We start from the raw sequence: 22,824 nt of genomic DNA on the forward strand, positions 1-22,824 counted from the left end.
ATAGGACCTTGAGACCTGTAATTCTGATGAAGTAATACTTATAAATTTATCATTTCAAGAAATAGAAATATATGTGACTGGCTGATACTGGGAAGTCCAGTCGAGTCATCAATTCAAAAGTTTCACTGTAAAAGCTTAATAATTTTGCTGTAACTAAAGTGGCAGGTATACAATCATCTTGAAAACATCCCTGATCTAACATTAGCCATTTAATAAAGAGAATTAATCTCTTTGGGGACTGATAAGATTACTGCAACACTAAGTTTACACATATACACACAATCAATCTGATGGCAGTATTTTTGTTTTAAATTATGCTTTTGAAATTATTTTGCAGGTTTATGTACATTTTCTTTACAGGTATTTGAAATACTTAAATGAATAGAGTTTATTAGTTTTATAAGTCAAACTTATTAACTTTACAAAATATATTTTTCATAATTAATTTTAATCAATATTTTTGCAAATTAAGAGTTAGAGAACCTGAGAGACTTGTAATTTTCATTTAGTAGGATTTAATTAGTCAATTAAATAAGAATTTAAACACTGAAGAGAAATTGATTCTTTAATTACATAATTATCATGATTTAATGATTAAACAATTGTTAACTGAATCTACAAGCCCAAATCATTGACCATAAGTCAAGATGTGAAGTGTTTATGAAGGTTCTCCTGTATGCACAAAAAGCCTCTGGGCAGTAAAGAGCTCTCAACAGACCTGAATTATGGAGAGTTTATAACCTTATAACTTGTGCTTTAAAGGAAATGGGAATACAGGACATATCTTTGAGAAATGGGGAGGGAGGAGGGAGGAGGGTTTGGGATGGGGAACACATGTATACCTGTGGCGGATTCATTTTGATATTTGGCAAAACTAATACAATTATGTAAAGTTTAAAAATAAAATAAAATTGGAAGAATAAAAAAATAAAAAAAATAAAAAATTAAAAAAAAAAATCATGAAAACAGATTTTTGGTACTTAAAGGGGTATGTGTCAATTATTTGGAAAATGTATGCGTGTGAAACACTTCATTTCCTAGATCATGGCATCAGGTCCCATCACTTCATGGCAAATTGATGGGGAAACAATGGAAACAGTGGCTGACTTTATTTTTCTGGGCTCCAAAATCACTGCAGATAGTGATTGCAGCCATGAAATTAAAAGAGGCTTACTCCTTGGAAGGAAAGTTATGACCAACCTCAACAGCATATTAAAAAGCAGAGAGATTACTTTGTCAACAAAGGTCCATCTAGTCAAGGCTATGGTTTTTCCAGTGGTCATGTATGGATGTGAGAGTTGGACTATAAAGAAAACTGAGCACCGAAGAATTGATGCTTTTGAACTGTGGTGCTGGAGAAGACTCTTGAGAGTCCCTTGGACTGCAAGGAGATCCAACCAGTCCATCCTAAAGGAGATCAGTCCTGGGTGTTCATTGGAAGGACTGATGCTGAAGCTGAAACTGCAATACTTTGGCCACCTGATGTGAAGAGCTGACTCATTGGAAAAGACCTTGATGCTGAGAAAGATTGAGGGCAGGAGGAGAAGGGGACGACAGAGGATGAAATGGTTTGATGGCATCACTGACTCAATGGACATGGGTTTGGGTGGACTCCAGGAGTTGGTGATGGACAGGGAGGCCTGGTGTGCTGCTGTTCATGGGGCTGCAAAGAGTCAGACATGACTGAGTCACTGAACTGAACTGAATATGGGATAAACGAAGTGTTGCTATATTCATTGGTTGGTTTATTGAAGACATCCATCATACAATGATGCTTTCTTAATAGATTTGCACAACTGAAATGATAATTTGCTACTTCTACAGCAATTTCCAGATTTAGCCTAAATTTCCAGACAATATGAATCAATTCTGAAAAGCAAGAATAAGCTTGCTATTGAGAAAGCAGATACATTCTCCTATACTTACAGAATCAAGAAGTTGGGGAAAACCTTAGAAAACATTTTAGCCCAGTAACTTATTTTACCAATAAGTGAACTAGCTAAGGGAAGGTAAATAATTTATCCATAATATCACAGGTAGTTAATAACAAAGACCAAGTCAGTCTTATTACTCCCATTCTTTCCCATCAAAAGTCCTTATTTTAGTTTGTATACAATTGTCATTTTAGTTCACAAATTTTTACTTAGTTCTATTGATAAGAAAACAAATCTGTAAGAAAAAACTGGAGATTTTCATCACTATTGTACAATATTTCTTTATATCTCTGCCCTCTTGAATTGCATATGTAAATTTTAAAGTGATATGTTTATGATAGTAATAATAGAATGCTTGTTATTATTTATCTCTATTGACAGCATGCTTCTTTTATAAATTCATGTCTCTGACGGTATTCATCTGATTTTAGTCCCTCAAATATCCCATCAGATTTTAGAAGACCATTATCTCAAAATTATTTAGAAAACCGAGGCAGAATGTACCACAATTCAATAGAGCCGCAAAGTTAAAAGTAAATGGGTGGTAACGCTAGTTGAAAGGAAGGAGAAAGTGACAGGACCTTGAAGAGTACATACACACACAGACTTTTCACAGACCATCTTCACTTTCTGCCATAACCTGCTGTTCTCAAATAGTAGTTCTCAAATTCTGGTCTCTGGACCTCACTATAACTCTTAAAAATTATTGAAGAGTCCAAAAAGCTTTTGTTTATGTGGGCTATATTTATCAATATACTTGTCCCTGGGTATTCCCAGGGGATTGTTTCCAGGACCCCTGTGAATCCAAAATCCAGAGATGCTCAAATCCCTGATAAAAAGACATGGTACAATCGCCCTTTCCTTGATCTACATCCAAAGATTCAACTGACTGCAAAACAAAATCCAGGGGTGCGGAACGTGAGGGTACAGAACCCACAGACACAGAGGGTCCACTGAATTTACTGTAAGATAAAACTAAGAAACTAAAATATTAGTTTCTTATTAATTAGTAAATTATTGGTATATTTTTAGATTAATAAAAAATAAATACACATTAATGAAAATAACACAGCTTAGGAAAAATTAACTACATTTTCTGAAACAAAATCAATGAGAAAAGTTGCATTGTTTGAATTTTTGCAAATCTCTTCAAAATTTTGCTTTAGACAGCTAGATGCTTCTGCATTCAATCTGTTATTTGACTGGCACTTACTAAAAACATTTGGACTCAAAGTGGTAGTCGAGAGATAAAGGACTTCACAGACCCCCTGAAAGTGCTTCAAGGCTCCCCAGGGGCTCTCAGATCACACACTAGAAATATTGTCCTACAGTAAGAGAGGGAACCACAGCAGAACTTCATTTAAGCTCAGATCAGCTTCAGATACTCATCTAAACTTTTGGAATGACCCAAATACAAATACCAACTAATTGAACACCATAAGGGGCTATCTTTGGCTTCCTATTTTGGAGATGAGTCTGCCACAGGATTTCATGTTTCCAAAGGAGATTCCTATCTACCTACTGTCTTCACTTCTTTGTTTAGTGCTGTGATCACCAACAGTCATTGCATACCCTTTGTCATTGTCATGGTCTATATCAGAGTCCCCCACCTATCTATACCTGTATATCTGAATAATCACGGGCTGCAAACATATTTTAAACTAGGAGGTTTGTGCATATATTTAAAAATGGAATTCCTCTTTAATGTACATTCTGAGTTGTTCACTGGTTGGTCGTAACCCTGCTAACGTGAAGATATAACCAAAATTAAGGGTTGAAGAATGACAGCCTAAATGCGTGTCAGCAATGAAGGCAAATACAGAATTTGCTCATCAAAATCCACTGCTTTCCTTAGGAAGATAGAGGAAGTCTATGAATACATGATAGAAAGTGCTTCCTTGGTGGCTCAGAAGGTTAAGTGTCTGCCTACAATGAGGGAGACCCAGGTTTGATTCCTGGGTGGGGAAGATCCTCTGGAGAAGGAAATGGCAACCCACTCCAGTACTCTTGCCTGGAAAATCCCATGAGAGGAGCCTGGTAGGCTACAGTCCTTTGGGTCACAAAGAGTCGGACATGACTGAACGACTTTCGTTACTTACCATGTCAACAACCAGTCAGGCTCCTAGACTTGCTCTTCAGGACTATATTATGACAACTATGACTGCATGCTTTCTAAGTCTCAGTCAAGGCTGTAAGACTTCCTATAAAGACAAGCTATGAGAAAAGGTAAGAGTGCTCTTAGGTAGCTACAGCATGTTCCAACTCCCTCCCACCCCCAACAGATCATATATGACAGGAGAGTAGAATATTGATCTTTTTCCAAACCATAAACATACACACACTCTCGAAACCCTCACACTTAAACAATCTTTTGTTCTTTTGTTTTGGGTAGGATTATTATTTCCTTTAAAAATGCTTTTAAATGCTACTCTTTAAATTTTGGACAGCACTGGCTGCTGAGTATTTCAAAAGAAGATGTATCTGTCATTGTCAAACTTGTTTACATGAGTCAAGTGACACTGTCATTACAGAAGTACTGTCACCTTTTTTCCCCTCTCTCTTCTCTTCCAGATTTCAAAGCAATGTCTACAATATTACAACTGTATTTATGTTGACTTGAAGAGGACTGCTTTTTTCCCAAAAATAGGTGGAACTTAAAGACAACCCCCCAATTCACAAATCTTCAACTCTGTAATGGAGATTAGGCAGCTGTAAACAGAAGTGAAATTGGAGGAAGAGTGTTGGGTGTTTAGACAGGACTACATGCATTTTTCTTTTTTCAACTAAGCTGACACTTCATATTTTTATTTACCTTTGCTTCTTTCTGTATAACTTCAGACATGCAAACAACTCATGCATGCAGATTTTGCAAGCCACTGCTAAATGGTAGATATTATTTTATATCTTAAGAAAAATATTTCTCAGCAGGTTTGGATGATATGTAAACCCCGTTCTGCCCATAATCTTTCTGTGGCTTTTCAGGTATCTGTGAAAATGACCAAGAAAAGATTCAAATCAAATTTGTCTGCCCTAAAGTTTGACTATTTGGCCTATAGTTTATATTTTAAACCTAGGGATACGGACTAGAATTTACTGTCAAAACTGATGTCAGTGACTGACAAAGATACTCAGGTGGCATCAATTAAAAGAAGAGTGAATTTTCAATTCATTCTGTCTTATAAACACTAAGTTACTTAAAATGGCAGTTCAGAATAGTAATTAATTCATTTACCAGGTAGTTTATTATTGCTAAGTGTGACCCCCTGTAAGTTGTTTATGTTCTTTAGACCTCATTATAAAGGTAAGTTTAAAATGCCATTACTAACCAGATGTTTGACCTCAGATAATAGTAATAAACTTAACAACTGCAAAGTATTTTGTGATATAAAAATATTTTTGCATTCATTATCTTTTCCTTTGTACATTTCATCTGCCTTTACCAGATGAAACACAAGATGTACAGTTAAACTGGAATTTCATTAAAAAAAATTATGTATTGTATGTCCCAAGTATGGGACATGCTGTATTTTCATTTGCCCAATCTAACAATTCTGTATTTGAAGAAGCCAAAGCTGAGAGAGAGAGACATTTTACCCAAAGTCATCAGGTTCTTTTTACTCCAAATCCAGTCTGTTTTTTCTATATTGCCACTGTGCCTAGACTCTGCAACCTGTTTTCACAAAAAAAATAAAAGAAGTATGGTAGGAGTGGGTCTAACCAAGGTAACTGTTAAAAGACCTTCCATTTGCAAGAAGTTGTGTTCCCAGAGATTTCCTGAAGGCAGTGTGAAATAACACTATACTCTTAGACAGGATTAGGTTATTGGTTGTAATCAACAGAGTTACTCTTGGCTTATTTAAACCAAGAAGGAATTCAAAGATACTAGGTAGCTTACAGGAAATCCTGGGAACAAGACAATCAAGTTTGAAGACTGCAGAAAAATGAGCAGTTCCCAAATTCTCCATTACCACTGGCTCGCGAAGACCACAGTGCCACTGCACTAGGCAGAAACCCTGCAGACAGTCAATGCTGGAGTGGAGCACTCTGAAAGCTCCATGTCTGCCAACCACATTCCACCATCTTCACTAGGAAGGATTCAGTGCATATCCTCCTACTTCCTATGATTCTTCTCTAGATTGAAGGCTTGAATTACGTCTAATTGGTGTTGTCTAGGCCACATCATTGAAAAGAATGAGAAGCATAGAGTAGATCTGCAGCAATCTTTTCTGAGGATGGCAAGAAAAAGAGACATTTCAACTGTACCTTTAGATTCGCAATCAGGTTGATGGAAACAAATACCCCAGGTCATTCACCTTAACACCTAAATAAAGAAACAAACAATTGGCCAACCAGAGGTGTAGAATTGGTATAGAGTTTAAAGGCTCAAGAGACAGTTTTCTATGACAGTTAACCTGGGGTATCTTCTAATGCACATTAATGAAGTCTCCTTTATGTACAGTTGGGAAGGTCCCCTGGAGAAGGAAATGGCAACCCACTCCAGTATTTTTGCCTAGAGAATCCCATGGACAGAGGAGCCTGGCAGGCTACAGTCCATGGGGTTGCAAAAAGTCAGACACGACTGAGCGACTAATACTAATACTAGGCCACATCATCCCAATGTGTTAACTGCAAGGGCAACTGGAAAAGCAAGTTCCTGGCTTTTACCCTAGATGAGAATGATTCTTACAATGGGAAATTCCCCATACATAATAAGTATGCTTGGTTTAATAAGTAATGGTTTAATAAATAAGTTTAATAAGTAAGGGACAGCAGAGAAAGTATGCCACCTGTTAACATTAGCAACATGCTTCACCAGAATAATTGTGTTCATTTTTAGTAGAACTACATCATACTCATTCCCATCACACATCCACTTGTGTCATCTGCCTTAACCCAACCTGTTTTAAAATTTCCTTTCCTCTCAGATTGTAACAAAGAACATACACATTTTATTATATACGGAATCTTCATCCATACAGAAAACCTGACCCAAGGCACCAACCTATAAAAGCAAAGTACCATACTATCTATCCAAATAGCTTTGAAAGCCCCAGAGTTTGCCCCATGTAGTTTCTCAGATCCTCAGATTTCATTTCATTGTAGGAGAAGAGCATGCCTCCCTTAGAGAAATTCTTGTCACTTTAAATTCCAAGATCCCAAAAGTGTTTGCTTCTCAGCATCCTGAAACACGAAAGTGCTGACAACTGTTAATCTTTATTATGGATGAAGTTTTTATTTTAAATCCAAGATCTATAAGCTTCTCTATGTAAAGGTTCAAGTAATCTACACCTGTGGCTCCTGCAGGTTTATTCTGCCTGTAGAACTGACATTGCAAGTGCTCTGCATGGATCATGCAAAGAAGAGAGACAGAATATACATTGGTTTTCTGAAAATCAGAGAAATTCTAAGAGGACTATCAAAGACTGGGTGTCCAAAATAAGCTATTCAGCTACTTCACTGCTTAAACGGAACCCATTGCCTTATAGCGGTCCCGATCTACACTCCTCAGAAACCCTTTTCTTTCTGGTGCTTAGATGAAGAATCTCACTTCAATGACATCCTCACTGCTTAGGTAGGTTCATAGATTCCATTAGGCTAAATAAACTTCAAAGAGAAACACATGCATTTTTTGAGTTTTATTTACCTCATACTAATTTTTGATTCTTAGAAATTATATCTGAAGAGACATGGGGGAAACAGCTAGTCAGAGCTGAAAACAGCTTACAACTATCTTCAAAAAGTCTTTATTTCTAGCTTAAAATGTTGTGTAGTCCTGCACTCCAAAAAGAAACAACCTTGAATTCAACAGCATTTAAGAAAAATCACAGGGATTTTAAAGTTTTAATCCATCTATTTTGACTTGGGTATAAATGGAAAAGGAATAGATTTTTTTGAGGAAATTTTTTCTATATCAATAAAGAAGAGAAAACTATGCAGACTGTCCAGTGAATACATTATTTCTTTTGGTAACTGATTCAGTGGGATAACCTCCATTTTTTCACACATAAATAGGATAATCGAATTTCTTTTAACAGCCCAAGCTCTCAAGTCATTAACAATTGAGTCAATACCAAAATACTGACATCTCCCCCAATAAAACTTTGACATTTTTCCTATTTTCTTTCTCGGGTAGAAAATAGAACATGTAAAAGCTATTTATACTAAATTTCCTCATTAATTTATACTAAGTGATCCCCTGAAATAAGAAAATTCACAGTAAGCATTTTTATCCTCCAATATAATCACGAATGTAAAATTTTGTTAAAGTAAAAATCCAAGTTAGTCTTGAAAACAAAAGAAGTTACCAGAAAGTAATCACAAGTCTTTAACATATGAAGGAATTTAGGTGGGTATTTCTGCTAACTATCTAGCAAAAAAAATTCTTCACAAGAATATATGGTGGGAAGACTGTGGTTATGGGCTGATGGTATGTGTATCAGCATCCAATATCTGCTTCCTGGCTTCTTCCTGGGCCATTCCTCCTCCTTGGTGAATCTGTACAAAGTTTATAATAATCTGACAATTTATAGGGCTGTCTTCATCCCTTTGGGATTCCCAGGTGGTGCTAGTGGTAAAGAACCCACCTGTCAATGCAGGAGACATGGGTTTGATTTCTGAGTCTGGAAGGTCCCCTGGAGAAAGAAATGGCAACCTACTCTAATATTCTTGCTGGGAAAAATCCCACGGACAGAGAAGCCGGTGGGTTACAGCCCATGGGTTCCAAAGGGCTGGACATGGCTGAGCATACACAAACACACACACACTCTTCATGCCTATATACTTCACTTGGACACCTTGACAAACATAGTGAAAAGCATGTATACAAATTTGTTTTCCTTGCCAACATATGACACTTGGTCTTCATGTGCGAAGTCATTTGCTCTAAAAAAGAAACTCCATCAGTGGGTATAGACCCACGTGTGAAACCAAGTAGAATGTTAGAGAGAAGGTGTTCTCAGGTGACCCTATTTCTATGTCACACAGGTAACTCTACCTACTCAAATGTATTTATTCAATATATTTATAAAAATGTTTCTTGTGCTTTTCTGTATTTTCAGGAATATGTCACAAGTTTCTCAAAAACCAATTAAAAACACAACTTAACCACTGACACCTGTCAGCATTCATTTCATTATCACACGTGCCAGTCATATTTATAAGGTCTTAGTCACTAAGTCGTGTCCGACTCTTTGCGACCCCATGGACTGCAGCCCACTAGGCTCCTCTGTCCGTGGAATTTTCCAGGCAAGAATAATGGAATGGGTTGCTATTTCTTTCTCCTCATATTTATGAAGATGACAATTATTTATCTTAGCAAACCTGTTCCTGTTCAAGAAGCAATCAAGAATAGGAGTAAGGTCGCTGTATACTCTAATATGCAGTGACAGCTAACACACCTAAGTAAGCAGTGCTTAGGCACTAGGGATGGAATTTAAATGTTGGTACAAGCATCCCATTTCTCAAGTTTGGTACCTTGTTTGAACTTTTAAAGGCTTTACTACTAATGAATTTTCTACCTAAGTAATTACAACAGTTGGGCTATGTTTTTTTCTGGTTGCTAACTACTGAATTTAAAATATATTGGCAGCCAGTTGCTTTCTTTTCTTTATGCTAAAGGAGATACTGATAACCAGTAGGCCAAGAGTACTAACTATATGCTATAAGACTGAGGGGTATACAGGCAAATAGAGGGATGCAGAGATATGGAGCCTGTCTTCTGTACCTGGCATACCCCAAAAGGATAGGCAAGGGCTGATTGATTTTTAACTGCAAAATAATGATTTCCTGAGCCTCTCAGTCATTTGTCTAACTATCCCGGCTTGGTGTTTATCATCTCCCTAGAAGTAGTTTAGACCTGATTGAATGCACATTTCTGAAAGCTCCAGAGATTATTAAAGTCCAATTGTCAGCCCATAAATCATTCCAAGGTTTTATATTATGTGACTCTGAGGCATCCATGCTACTAATTGCAGATTTCCTTCTAAGGCTGTTATGATAGCCAAAGTGCAATTCTTAATCCCCGTGTGACTTAGACAGCTATTCATAGACTGAGTAACATCACCATCCAGGCTGTAGAAGAAATTGAAATTTTGTTGAAAGGTTATCAAATCATGGGTGGTTGAGGCATCTGCCATCTGATTACCTAATAATTTACAATATTAGCCATATACATGTTACCTTATGATATCCCATCTTGCTTTTTCTTTATTTCAATTATTTCCAAGATTTTTACTTTTATTATTCCCTAAAATATTCACCAATATAATGTCATCATATTCAAAATAAAAAATGTTCAATTTAAGAAATATTTATTGCAGCATTACAATGTTCCAAGAACTATGCTCGGGGATCACAGTTTGAAAAAAATCAACTAACTGTAACACATATAGATGCACCAATCATAGAATATTCTGCAAAGTTATGAGTGCTATACTAGCTATTGAGGGAATCAGAACCATGGAAGCTTCCCTAGAGATAGTTAACCGTAAGCTAGAGGATGAGAATTCTTCTTGGGGTACAAGAGATACAGGGGAGAGAAGGATCCATGTGGGGGAACACTGGCCAAAGCAGAGGTTTTATAGGAAAGGAAAGGCCAGAATTGAAGTTGGAAAGGGAATCTGGAACTAGTTAAGACCAGTCATAGATTCTTCTGGTCTTGTTCTATCAGAATCATTCCAACCCTACGTATTCCCTCTCCAAAACCATAGGAGGCATTACTAGTTCTCAGAATGCCTATTTGTACTGGTTTTCCTATCTTCATACTAGTCATTTTCCCCCCTTCTTTCTCTTAACTATATTCAATCTTTTACCCCACGGGCAGAATGATGTAAGATGCAAACCTGAGATGCACTCAGTGTCTCTGTAGCTCCCACCTGCTCTAGCCCATGTGTTCTAACAGGCCACACATCCCCTCCATAACCAGGCTCTTGCTTACCTTCCAGTTTCATTTTTAGGGGATTTTCAATTATTAATCCTTGAATTCAGTATGCTCTCATACCTCTTTGCTTCTGCTGCATCATTAATCTTGAGAAACCCTCCTCTCACTCCTGCATCACCTTGAAAGCTGGTATTTCTTGGAGGGGGCTGCTTTCTAGAATAACAGAAACACACAGCCTACTCTTCTCTGCATTTACAACACTTCATATGTACTGCAATGAAAACATTTATCATATTGATTATAATATTATATTCATTATATTTTATCCTTCTCCTTATAAGGCTACATAGTTTATCCTGTTCATCATTATTTCACCAAGAACTAGTAATTGTTCCTGGCCTCTAGCAAAGGATTATCTTATGGACAAATAAGTGAACTTTACAATTTGAGTCAAAGAAGAGAGAACTGCAAAAAACGAGGGACTGAGTCAACAGTCATTTTACACAGAAAAGTCAAGGAGAATTAGGGTAAAAGTTATTAATGATACTTTCAATAATTTCTCAACAGATTAAGGTGCATTAAGAAGTGAATTGGTAATGAGCATATAGCAACAGGAGATCATCTGTACAACATTTACAAGTTGACCATATCTGTAAGACCCAGAGGAAAAAAAGTGAATGTGTTAGTCATTGAGTCATGTCCAACTCTTTGACACCCCATGGACTGTAGCCCATCAACTCCTCTCTCCATGCAGTTCTCCAGGCAAGAATACTGGCTGGAGTGGATAACCATTCCCTTCTCCAGGGGATCTTCCCTCCCAAGGATCAAACCCAGGTCTCCTGCTCTGCAGGCAGATTCTTTACCATCTGAGCCACCTGGAAAGTGCGGAGGAAGATCCAGGGAAGGAACACTTAGGGAAAACCCAGAGGAAGAAATTAATGAAAAGGGAAAGATTGAAAATACAACACAGATGGGATAATTGATGGGAAATGATTTCAAAGGAGATAAGGAATAGCATCAAATTACATTTGGACAGACTTGTCTTATAGAGTACGGAAGATTTCTTAGACAAGTGGTAACGTGGTACACTGCAAAGTAAAAAACCAAAAACAGGTAATTTCACAAGTAGGACAAATGGGGTTTGAGCATTTATGCACTTATACCTTATGTCTTTACAGAATATCTCATTGCCTAGAGCATAATAATAGTTCAATAAATATGTGCTAAGTGATTGTTAACTATATTTTAGGAAACATAAGCTCACTATTGGAGTATGAGGACCTAAGAGAAATGTAACCACTTGGAGAACCTACAGTTGTGGTTCCAAGTGGTAGCTTGGATAGAATAAATTTTAGCTCTCTATAATATCTATCCTATATCCATATAAAGTTCAGGTAATAATAGTAATAACAACAGATACTGACTATGAACTGTCTTTCAATCTTAAAGTACTAAAAGTAACTTTAGAAACTTTTGCTATTTTCCTAAATCTGTAATATGCAAACTAAATAAACACAGAATGCTATTATGCAAGCAAAAAATTCAAGACAAGTCTCCTAACTTCTATTTCCAAACAGATTATCAACCTTATGTTCACCCTATATAGAAATGCTAGAACTTCCTCATCCACAGTGAAATCAAGTGAGAGAAGATACTAAAGTGGAGCAAAAAATTTACAAGCAGCATAAGGACCCAGCTGAAGGCTGACATCATAAATTTATAATGACATCAATTGGCAATATTTTAAAATTGTCTTATTTGGTTCCTGGTAAAGCAAATGTTAAGTGTCTAAAAGAATTTGAGAATGTTGGTAACTTTGGCTATGCGAATCCATGAGTGAAAGACAAGAGCCAGACAGGCTCAGTGTGTTTTCTGTGACAAGCAATTGCTTAACTTAATCCCTACCCTCTTTCCACTGGGCAGCTGGTTGTTCTTATCTCCTGTTGCTTCTCATGGCATAAAGGCTCAGAAAGACCTCTTATCGTAACTGTAAGTCAAAACAGGCACCTGAAGTTAGTCTAGAAAAGCCTGTGGATACTTTCTCAGCATCCTTTCATTCTGCTTAGATTTGTCCTAACTCATGCATTTTATCATTCATTCATTCGACAAATGTTTATAGAGCACTGACTCTATGCCAGACACTGTTCCATGTTCCGTGTTGCAACAGTAAACAAAGAGGCAAGATCCATACTTTTATGGAACTCAATATTTTGATCATGGAAAAGAGATTTTAAATGACTACACATACACTTAAATTTTTTTTGAAAAAGTTATTTTTTATGAATTGGTAAGCTAAAATTAAAAAACAAAAAAAAACAAGAAGACTGTCAGATTGATAAGGGACTCTGTAGACTAGAATGTGAGAGTTGAACCATAAAGAAGGCTGAGCACTGAAGAATTGATACTTTTGAACTGTGGTGTTGGAGAAGACTCTTGAGAGTCCCTTGAACTGCAAGGAGATCAAACCAGTCAATCCTAAAGGAAATCAGTCCTGAATATTCATTGGAAAGACGGATGCTGAAACTGAAGCTCTAATACTTTGGCTACCTGATGAGAATTGACTCACTGGAAAAGACCCTGAGGCTGGGAAAGATTGAGGCAAAAGGAGAAGGGATGGCAGAGGATGAGATGGTTGGATGGCATCAGCAACTCAATGGACATGAGTTTGAGCAAACTCCGGGAGATGGTGAAGGACAGGGAAGCCTGGAGTGCTTCAGTCCATGGAATCGCAAAGATATGGGCATGACTGAGCAACTAAACAACAAGACTAGGTCAAGAAAGACCTAGTCTTTCTTGACCTAGTCTCATTATTGACCTAGTTTCATTATCAGGAACTCAAATGTGAACTGAGAGTGGATGGATACCAAAGAGCCATTCATGTGACAACGTGAATGTAGAGCATTTGAGGCCTAGGTAATAGGTAAGGAATGAACTTGCAGTGTGGCTGGAGCACAGGAGAAACTGCAAGAAAGGTAACGTGCTTGGGTCACAGTGAGTGAGGGAGAAAGGAGTACTAGATAAGTGCAAATGAGAAGACACAAAACAAGTTTCTTTTTGGAATGCTGTGCAGGCTATGACAAATAGTCAACATATTTCTCCCTAAAACGGGAAGCCACTAAACAGTTTCAGCAGAGGTTTGACATGAAATGATTTGTATTTCAAACAGCAATTTAACTTTCACTTCAAGAAAGGATGTTGAGAAGCAACAGGGATGCTATTGCTAGGAAGTTATTGCAGTAGTCTGAGAGAGAGATGATGGTGGCATTGTTTAAAATAGTAAAAGGAAGTAGATGAATGCAAGATGTTTCTAGAGAGAGAACTGATAGGACTTTGGCATCTATTGGATGTGGGTATGAAAGAAAATGAGAAATCAAGAATCAGTTCTAGATGTTAGTCTGATGTTGAACTTCAAAGAAATGATAGTGTCCAACCATTCTAAAGAGACAAAGATCTACCTGAGACTCAGTATACCAGTTATGATTGTAAACTCAAGCTGTTTTTGAAGCTCTTTCAAATATGCGTATTTCGTGTGTGTGTGTGTGTGCTCAGTCACTTAGTGGTGTTCAACTCTTTGTAACCCTACGGACTATAGCCCACCAGGCTTCTCTGTCCATGGGATTTTCCAGGCAAGAACATGGGAGAGGGTTCCCATCTTGTATCTTTAGCATGACCTAAATTCTTGTGACCTCAGATGAAAATGATGTAGTCATCTGGGACTTCTTTACTTCTTTCACATACTAAATCTGGTACACACAGTTATGGAGATTATATTTCTAAAATGTCTCTTAAGTATTTATTCTCTGCTATATTGCATTTGACATTGTCCAGATGTGCTCAGAATCTTCAGTGGACCATTGCTTAGTACCCACAAGTTTCTACTTTGTCTCCAAATTTCTTCATCTATGCTTATTCCCATCCAGCTGCAATCTTCTGCCACAGTTGTCTTCATAAATCAAGGACTGGATATATTTATATGCTTTTGTGGAACATAAATCAGATAAAAAATGTGATGACTCCCAACTTGTGTGTTAAGGCTAAATTCCTGAACTTGTGACATGGTAGCCTTTTCCAGGGGTATATGATTGGAACAACAGCCCTCTGATAAAATTTTGACTAGCCTGAGAAAGAATGAAAAAAGTAGGATTTCTATATCTATCGTGTATCTTTTTCAAATAAGTATGTCAATTGCCCTTTCTTGAAAATGACTGTATACTATTTTGATATTGTGTACTTTGGATATGTTCTAATATTTCTAGTCACTAGTCAGAAGATACCTCTTCTTAATAGATGTCAGGGTCCCAGGAGTTGTAAGCATCATGACACCAGTGGGGATGGGTTATCTGAGACAATGCCAATAGTTGCTACTCCAGTCACTAGGGATGCAAGGGGAAATGACCCCAATCAGGAGAGAATTCTTCATCCAGAGAATGTACACAATGCCAGAGAGGATGCTTTGTGAGAAACTGAAAGATATCATAGGACTCTAGACCACTGTGTGTGTGCACTTCAGAGAGTTGATATCACCTGATATTCTGTTTTAATAAAACTTTCTTTTCCCAAAGCCTGGTAAATAGGCTTACCCATTCAGTGGACATCTGGGTTTTCTGGTATTTAGGAAAAGAGTATAAATAACTATAAAATAACTAGTATATCCTAAGTCACAGATGCCTAAGTGGCAGCATTATATTATATTCAAATATATCATTGCATTTTCTTATGAGTTTTTTAATATGTGCAAGTTATGACTCTCCAGAGAGTTTGTACATCTGTTTTTAGGACATGGGAAACTCCAGTACTTTGGCCACCTCATGCGAAGAGTTGACTCATTGGAAAAGACTCTGATGCTGGGAGGGATTGGGGGCAGGAGGAGAAGGGGACGACAAAGGATGAGATGGCTGGATGGCATCACTGACTCGATGGACGTGAGTCTGAGTGAACTCTGGGAGTTGGTGATGGACAGGGAGGCCTGGCGTGCTGCAATTCATGGGGTCGCAAAGAGTCGGACATGACTGAGCAACTGATCTGATCTGATCATCAAATATTTTTCTATTTTTGATAAGCATTAAGAGAAAATTATGGTTATTTTTAATCATTTGTTGAGTTTAAATAGATTGCTTCCAGGATCAAATAACTTAAACTAGAATCAGCTAAAGTCTTCTCTAGAATTAGCAGAAAGAAAACACCAGAAGGAAATGGAAGGGAGCTCTCTGAGTTATAGGAAGGGTTCCAGTAAGAAGAAGGTGAAAGAAAACATATCAGAGATAAATTTGTCTTACTGGACAAAGTAGTACAGGGTGAGCCTTGGGAAGAGATATACTACTTGGTCTTTCTGAGATGACAAGTCACCAAGCAAGGTTTGTAAATAATAAATGCATAAGAAATTATAGAAACAGCCTGTTGGATTTAAAGCAAAATGAACTCTGAGTCCTCGTGAATCTGTTTCCAAGTTAACCTGATAAAATTACCCTTAATTTAAAATTTCACAGTCACTCCACCATTGGGTGCACATTAGAGGTTCATTGGGTAATTACTATTTTTTAGCATTACATACAATTTAGATCAGACTCAGGCAACGTAGTGTAAATTCTTTCCCTTGAATCTGACCTTAACCACAAAGTCTAATTATCTAGCCAGGGCAGTTAGCAGGGCAGAGAGAACCCATTATCTAGAGCAGGTTTTTGCAAAATGCCAGTTCACTCATCATTTATTGGCTAAAAGGCAATCTGACCTTGGGTATGAAGTCATTTTCTGAAAATCATCTTGAAATCCAGTAAATCCACTAGAAACTCTGTGGGAATTGAGATTATGAGCACCAAACACATGTTTCCTAGACACAGCTTGACATGGTAGTGCAGAAAACAGCTCTCATGTTAATATTCTGATTCCAGCAACCACTGCAGAGGTATTTTTGTATTCAGAATGTGCAGTCACAGGAACAGCATGATCGAAAAGCTTGTCGTGTGTTAAATGGCTCAGTGTTTCGCAGACAACAGAAAGTTTCACTTGCACAAAGTACCAGAATTAATGCATCAAGGTTGGTGACAAGCTCTTAAGCTGATACATACATCAAGGAACTGAGCTCCTCATAACCAACCTGTCATCCTTGATTATGTTCTGGGAAAATGCTCCACATACAAATGTGACTTTGTTTATTAAATCTAATGTATTAAATGCAGTCTACTGCTAAAAATTCTCCCATTTTTATATAGGAGAATGTATTTCCATAAGCTATCTAATAGAGAATAATTTAAACAACATTAACCATAAAGAATTTGGAGAAAACATTGTTATAGTTTGCATTAAAATGTCATGAGATTAGAGAGGCTTAGAACAGATGATTTGAAGGAATCTTATTTTCCTGCAAGTCTATTTCATTTGAAGTATGGTAAACACTGCCTTAAAATATTCTCTTTCATAAACAGAGCACCCCAATCTTAAGAGTTCTTAATGTAGATATTATGAAATTGTTCCTTTGGGATAATGACAAAGAATACAGATGGAAGAGGGAATCATATGTTACTGAGTTAAAAGAAATTGCTAGATCTTTGCTCTCTGTGAAGTTGATTACTGAAACCAATGTGAAAATGTGATCTTGTTAAATTTTAGTGAATGGAGCATATTTGCACAAGGGCAATGTTAAGAGTATGAACCAACATCAGCAGTAGGCCCAGCGTCCTGTGACTCTTCCAAACAAATAGAGACTGACTCATGAAAGCCAAGTGAACTATTAATGGTCAGGTGTAAGGATTAGGAATTGAGCAGCATCTGGATATGGAAGGTACAGAGCAACAGGACTGGGTGTGGTCAAAACCTTGAACTAGGCAAGTCCAAGGGATGGGAAGTGTGCAGTGGAGAAGGCATAGGGACCAGGGAGCTATGATGACTAACTAGTTACTCTCCTGGGCCACTGGATCAGAGTGACTTTATTCTAAGAATAATATATGTAGGAAGTCAATACAGTGCATGGCTGCATCATCAGAACACATTAAGATCTCTCATGTATTAACTTTATGGTCTTGGGCATGTTACTTTACTTCTCTAAGCTTCAACTTCTCCATCTATTTAGATGGAGAAGTTGAAGCTTAGAGAAGTATGGAACAATATGTGTGGGGGTTGCAATGAAGAGACTGCAAACGAAGTTGATAACATAAGTGGCATATAGTGAGCAAATAATAATATTAACTTTTATTAGCATTGCCTTTGTGCTCCTTCAGATCAGATCAGTCGCTCAGTCATGTCCGACTCTTTGCGACCCCATGAATCACAGCACGCCAGGCCTCCCTGTCCATCACCAACTCCCGGAGTTCACCGAGACTCACGTCCATCGAGTCAGTGATGCCATCCAGCCATCTCATCCTCTGTCGTCCCCTTCTCCTTCTGCCCCCAATCCCTCCCAGTGTCAGAGTCTTTTCCAATGAGTCAACTCTTCGCGTGAGGTGGCCAAAGTACTGGAGTTTCAGCTTTAGGATCATTCCCTCCAAAGAAACCCCAGGGCTGATCTCCTTCAGAATGGACTGGTTGGATCTCCTTGCAGTCCAAGGGACTCTCAAGAGTCTTCTCCAACACCACAGTTCAGATGCATCAATTATGTCACCCCAAATCATAGTGAATTAAGACAAGATTGATCCCAAGCCTGGGATGACCCCTAGCTCTGTGGACTTAATAGGCTCCAGCTATGTTTAGAGGCACATTGAGTGGCCCAGGCAACTGTTAGTTGTAAGATATTTTCAGGTACAGTGGGTCTCCATATTAGTTTCAATTAGTAGACACCTTGGGAGCTTTATAAAAACTGATTCTGCGCTCCCAGTCTCCGAGAATGATGTTGCAGGTAACCTAAGTATCAGTTTTTAAAAGTTCCCCAGCCAGGTGATTCTAATGTGCTAGCAAAAGTGTTGTCACTGTTTTGGAGAACAGCCAAGTGACTGGAAGGACTTTTGACAAACTAAGATTTCTCTAAAAGAGGAAGGAGTTGTGCAAATGGCAGGTATTTAAATCAGCCCTAATAGGGAGATGGATTTAGAACTAACTGTAAATTTCATAGAAAAAGAATAATCAAGAGAGACCAGCATATTATTAATTGGAAGGTCTACATTTCTTCAACATCTTGGTGGGATGATTATTTATGTGGAAAGTACAATCAGTTCCAAAAATATTAAAACTTGCATTTGTTTGAATACCCAGCAAGCTGTATATTGACAGTGAGACAAATGGAGACGGAGACAGGGGAGGGACAATGACAGACTAAGACAGAGTCAGAGAAGCTCATTAGAGCCTTTCAGATAACTTTAAGAAGTTATGTAATTCTTGGGTGCACCAAACATTTCAAGTTCTATGTATGATGAATCATACTCCAATCCTGAATACTCCTGTGAGTTTAGAAGTAGATTCAATAGTGAAGTAGTGAGAGGCCTGGAAGTACCTGATGCAGAAGGAAAAACAGAAGGGAAAAAGAGAGAAGTTCAGAAACAACAGTGGCGGCAGCAGCAAGAAAAGATGGGCTGTCACTAGCTAAGCAATGAATAAGCAATAAAATACAAGGATTGAAGACAGAGTGCCCCCAAACCCAAACTTAACATTTTAGAAAGAAGCAGGAGCAAAAAGAGAAAGGAAAGAGGCTAAGTGGCAGTCTCAGTAGGAAATCAATCATTGGAGTGGATTCGGGTTAGGCTGGGAAGTCTGCCCTTCCCCTTGCTGAGAGGCCCTGGTTCCTAACACAAGTGTCTCTTCTTTATTAGCAGGTGCCAGGTGACTTAAGTCACAAAGAGTCGGACACGACTGAGCAACTGAACTGAACTGAGGTGACAGTGGCCCTTTCCCAAGTTCTTGTCTTTGAGTCTCTAGCCAGAAGCACTATTAGAAAGACAGTAAGCAAGCAAGGGCTGATGAGTGAAAGCTCCCTTAAGGATAAGTAAGAAGACTGAATTTGGATCTCAGTTTTCAAAGAAGAAAAAAATCTAATCACTTTTTAATCTCTGATTTTGGCAACTGGGACTTATTCTCCCAATAGATTCTTCTACAAATCTCAGAGCTATAAACCTTAAATTGCTAACAACAGCATCGCCTCTGCAGTCCATCTTACAGCCCCAAGGTCATCTGTGATTTGCATAATTAGCAGTTCTAATTTATTTTCTTCAAAAGAAAATCAGATTTGTGATTAAAAATAGAATACTATCAGAATCTTGTTCTTCAAATGGTTTTCATTCTAGTTTGCAATTGTTTTTAGGTACTAAAAGAGTATAATAATTAGGATCCATTATCAAGATGATTGGAACACTGAATCACTATAATGACCTCTGTCTATTTAAATCACAGTGGCATGTTCTTATAAATGATAGTTTTATAGCCATTTCTGGAATCTAAACTCAAGGAAGCAAAATAATATCTTGCTGAGACAGGCTCTACCTCCAAGAATGGAATTGTCTATTTTAGCAAGAAAGTTACAAGTATTTTCCTTTAAAGCAGCAAGTGGAGGGTGAACATACTCCCACAGGGTCACCAGATGGCAGGACCCACCTGCCAAATGCTCCAGTACCCCTGGCACCTACTGAGAAAGGAGAGAAGAGATTTGTGCACGGTTTATCAACTTCTCCACTAAACCACCAACTTCTCAAAAACCACAGATCATTCGCTGTCTCTGGGGAATAAGTGATTAAAAAAAAAAAAAAAAACTTGTGTAAGGAATGGTTTTCCTTCATCCTATTTTTAGAATCTGTCACCCACTCAGTGGATACGGGTTTTGGTAGACTCTGGCAGTTGGTGATGGACAGGGAGGCCTGGCGTGCTGCGGTTCATGGGGTCGCAAAGAGTCGGACACGACTGAGTGACTGAACTGAACTGAACTGAGTGCAATGAGGGTTTCTATAGAAGTATTTTTTCTTACTTCCTGGCCTACCTGGTCACTTATTTAAGGTTTTCACCATAGCTCTTTCCTTTGTCATCCATATAAAGTTGACTTCCTTTTAGTATATTTTTTGTCCAATTTATTTGAGGTATAATTGATACATAAGTTTAAGGTGTACAACATAACGATTTAATACACACATATATAGTAAGATTATAGTAAATTTAGTTAACATCCATCTTTCACATAGACACAAATTACTCTTCCTTGTGATAAGAATTCTCTTAACAACTTCCATATATACACTATTGTTAACTATAATCACCATGCTACATATTACATCTCCAGAACTTATTTGTTTTATAAGTTTGTATCTTTTGACCACCTTTACCCAATTTCCCTACCTTCATCCCCAGCCTCCAGCAACCACAAGCTGGATCTCTTCCTATGAGATATTTTTTAGATACCACATCAGTGTTATCATACAGTATTTGTCTGTATGGAAGAGAAAAGGATGTGGAGAAAAGAAACGCTTATGAACAGTTGGTGGGAATGTAAACTGGTGCAGCCACTGTAGAAAACAGTATGGTTTCTCAAAAAATTAAAAACAGAACTGCCATACTATCCAATAATTATAATTCTGGGTATATATCCAAAGGAAATAAAATTACTAACCCCAAAAGATATCTGTAGATCATGTTCACTGCAGAATTATTTACAATAGCCAAAACATGGAAACTAACAGATGAGTAAACATATTAATATATATTTGAAAAGAACATATAGATATAGATATATAGTAGAATACTATCCAGCCATAAAAAGAAGAAAATCCTGCCACTTGCTACAATATGGATGGACCTTGAGGGCATTATGCCTAACAAAACAAGTCATAGAGAGACAAATCCTGAATGGTTCCTTTAGTATATGAATAGATAAGGGGTTCCCAGATGGTGCTAGTGGTAAAGAACCCACCTGCCAATGCAGGAGATGTAAGAGATACAGGTTCGATCCCTGGGCCTGGAAGATTCCCTGGATGAGGGTATGGCAACTCACTCCAGTATTCTTGCTTGGAGAATCCCATGGACAGTGGAGCCTGGAGGGCTACAGTCCATTCAGTCACAAAGAGTTGGACACAACTAAAGTGACTTACCACGCAAGAGAAAGTGAATGAGAAGAGGGGTTAGCTTTGATCACCATGATCCTTTGTCTACCATTGCTCTCTGTGAAGCCACTGATCCATTTCTTCACTGCTGCTCACAGCCTAGGACTTCCAGACTCAGAACGCTCCCACACAAGGCTGGAACAAGACAACGTCTCTGCAGGGCCACCATCCCCAAACAGGCATGCCTCATTTTTAAGATGATCATACATGCTGGTCAACCTGGTTTTTGCCAGTTGTCTTGGCATATTTATTAATAGCACTTCCTTTCTTCCTGTAAAATTGTCTCTGGCTGAAAAACAAAGTATGTGGTCACCCTACTGATTTCCCTTTCTATTGCCATTCCTCATTCTACCTCCATCACCACACAGATCTGTCAAGAGATTTCAGATTTTACTGAGTGACTGGAGGAACGTACAAGGAGTAAATTAGAGAATTTCCAACAGAATTTAATACATGTAATTTTTCTTGAAGTCCAACAGGAAAGGACTGGATATATTTTAATTTTTATAGAGTCTACCCATGGACACACTCCAGTTTCTAATGTTTCTCCCATTCTGAATTGCACATAGTCCTGTGTGTGTGTGTACACGTACAAGCAGAAGTGGGGTTGGTCTCCACGAGTCCCTCCTATCAATTATTCTAAATATACACACTCTTAATGAAAATACCCTGTTATGTATAAAAAGTAGACCCAACTTTAAGACAGGTCCCCAGAGCTCCACTTCCAATCAGATTGCCACAGTGAGACCCTCCTGCAGAGAACCTTGGACCCCCTACTTCCCACCCCGGCTCTGAGAGCACCATGACCTCTCCACAGTGTCAGACCCCACCCACCTCATGGGAGATGGTCTCACTCCAGGGACCATGTCTCTTCTCCTGGAAGTACTCAGTAAACAGAATAGTATCCATTTGTGCATTTCCAAAGTCTGATGGATTTAATGTGTTACTAAAGTATCATTTGAGGCTGGAGCAGAGGCAGAGTGCTGTCAGGCTCTAGCTGAGCAGT

General features: G+C 38.1%; 1 long non-coding RNA gene across 6 annotated transcripts in view; it reads right to left on the bottom strand.

The window, feature by feature from the left end:
- Positions 1–22,824, bottom strand: part of LOC147363325 (uncharacterized) — a 376,602-nt gene that overhangs the window by 244,426 nt on the left and 109,352 nt on the right. The window contains exon 2 of one of the 6 annotated variants that reach the window (XR_015136970.1): positions 10,870–11,025. The exons of the other annotated variants lie outside the window; for them this stretch is intronic. This is a non-coding gene — a long non-coding RNA (uncharacterized LOC147363325). The remainder of the gene's footprint in view (positions 1–10,869; positions 11,026–22,824) is intronic. 6 annotated transcript variants of the gene reach the window in all.

This window comes from Bos grunniens, chromosome 11 (genome assembly GCF_055505025.1).
Source record: "Bos grunniens cultivar Pamir isolate PY7600 chromosome 11, Bosgru_T2T1.0, whole genome shotgun sequence".
Lineage (NCBI taxonomy): Eukaryota > Metazoa > Chordata > Mammalia > Artiodactyla > Bovidae > Bos > Bos grunniens.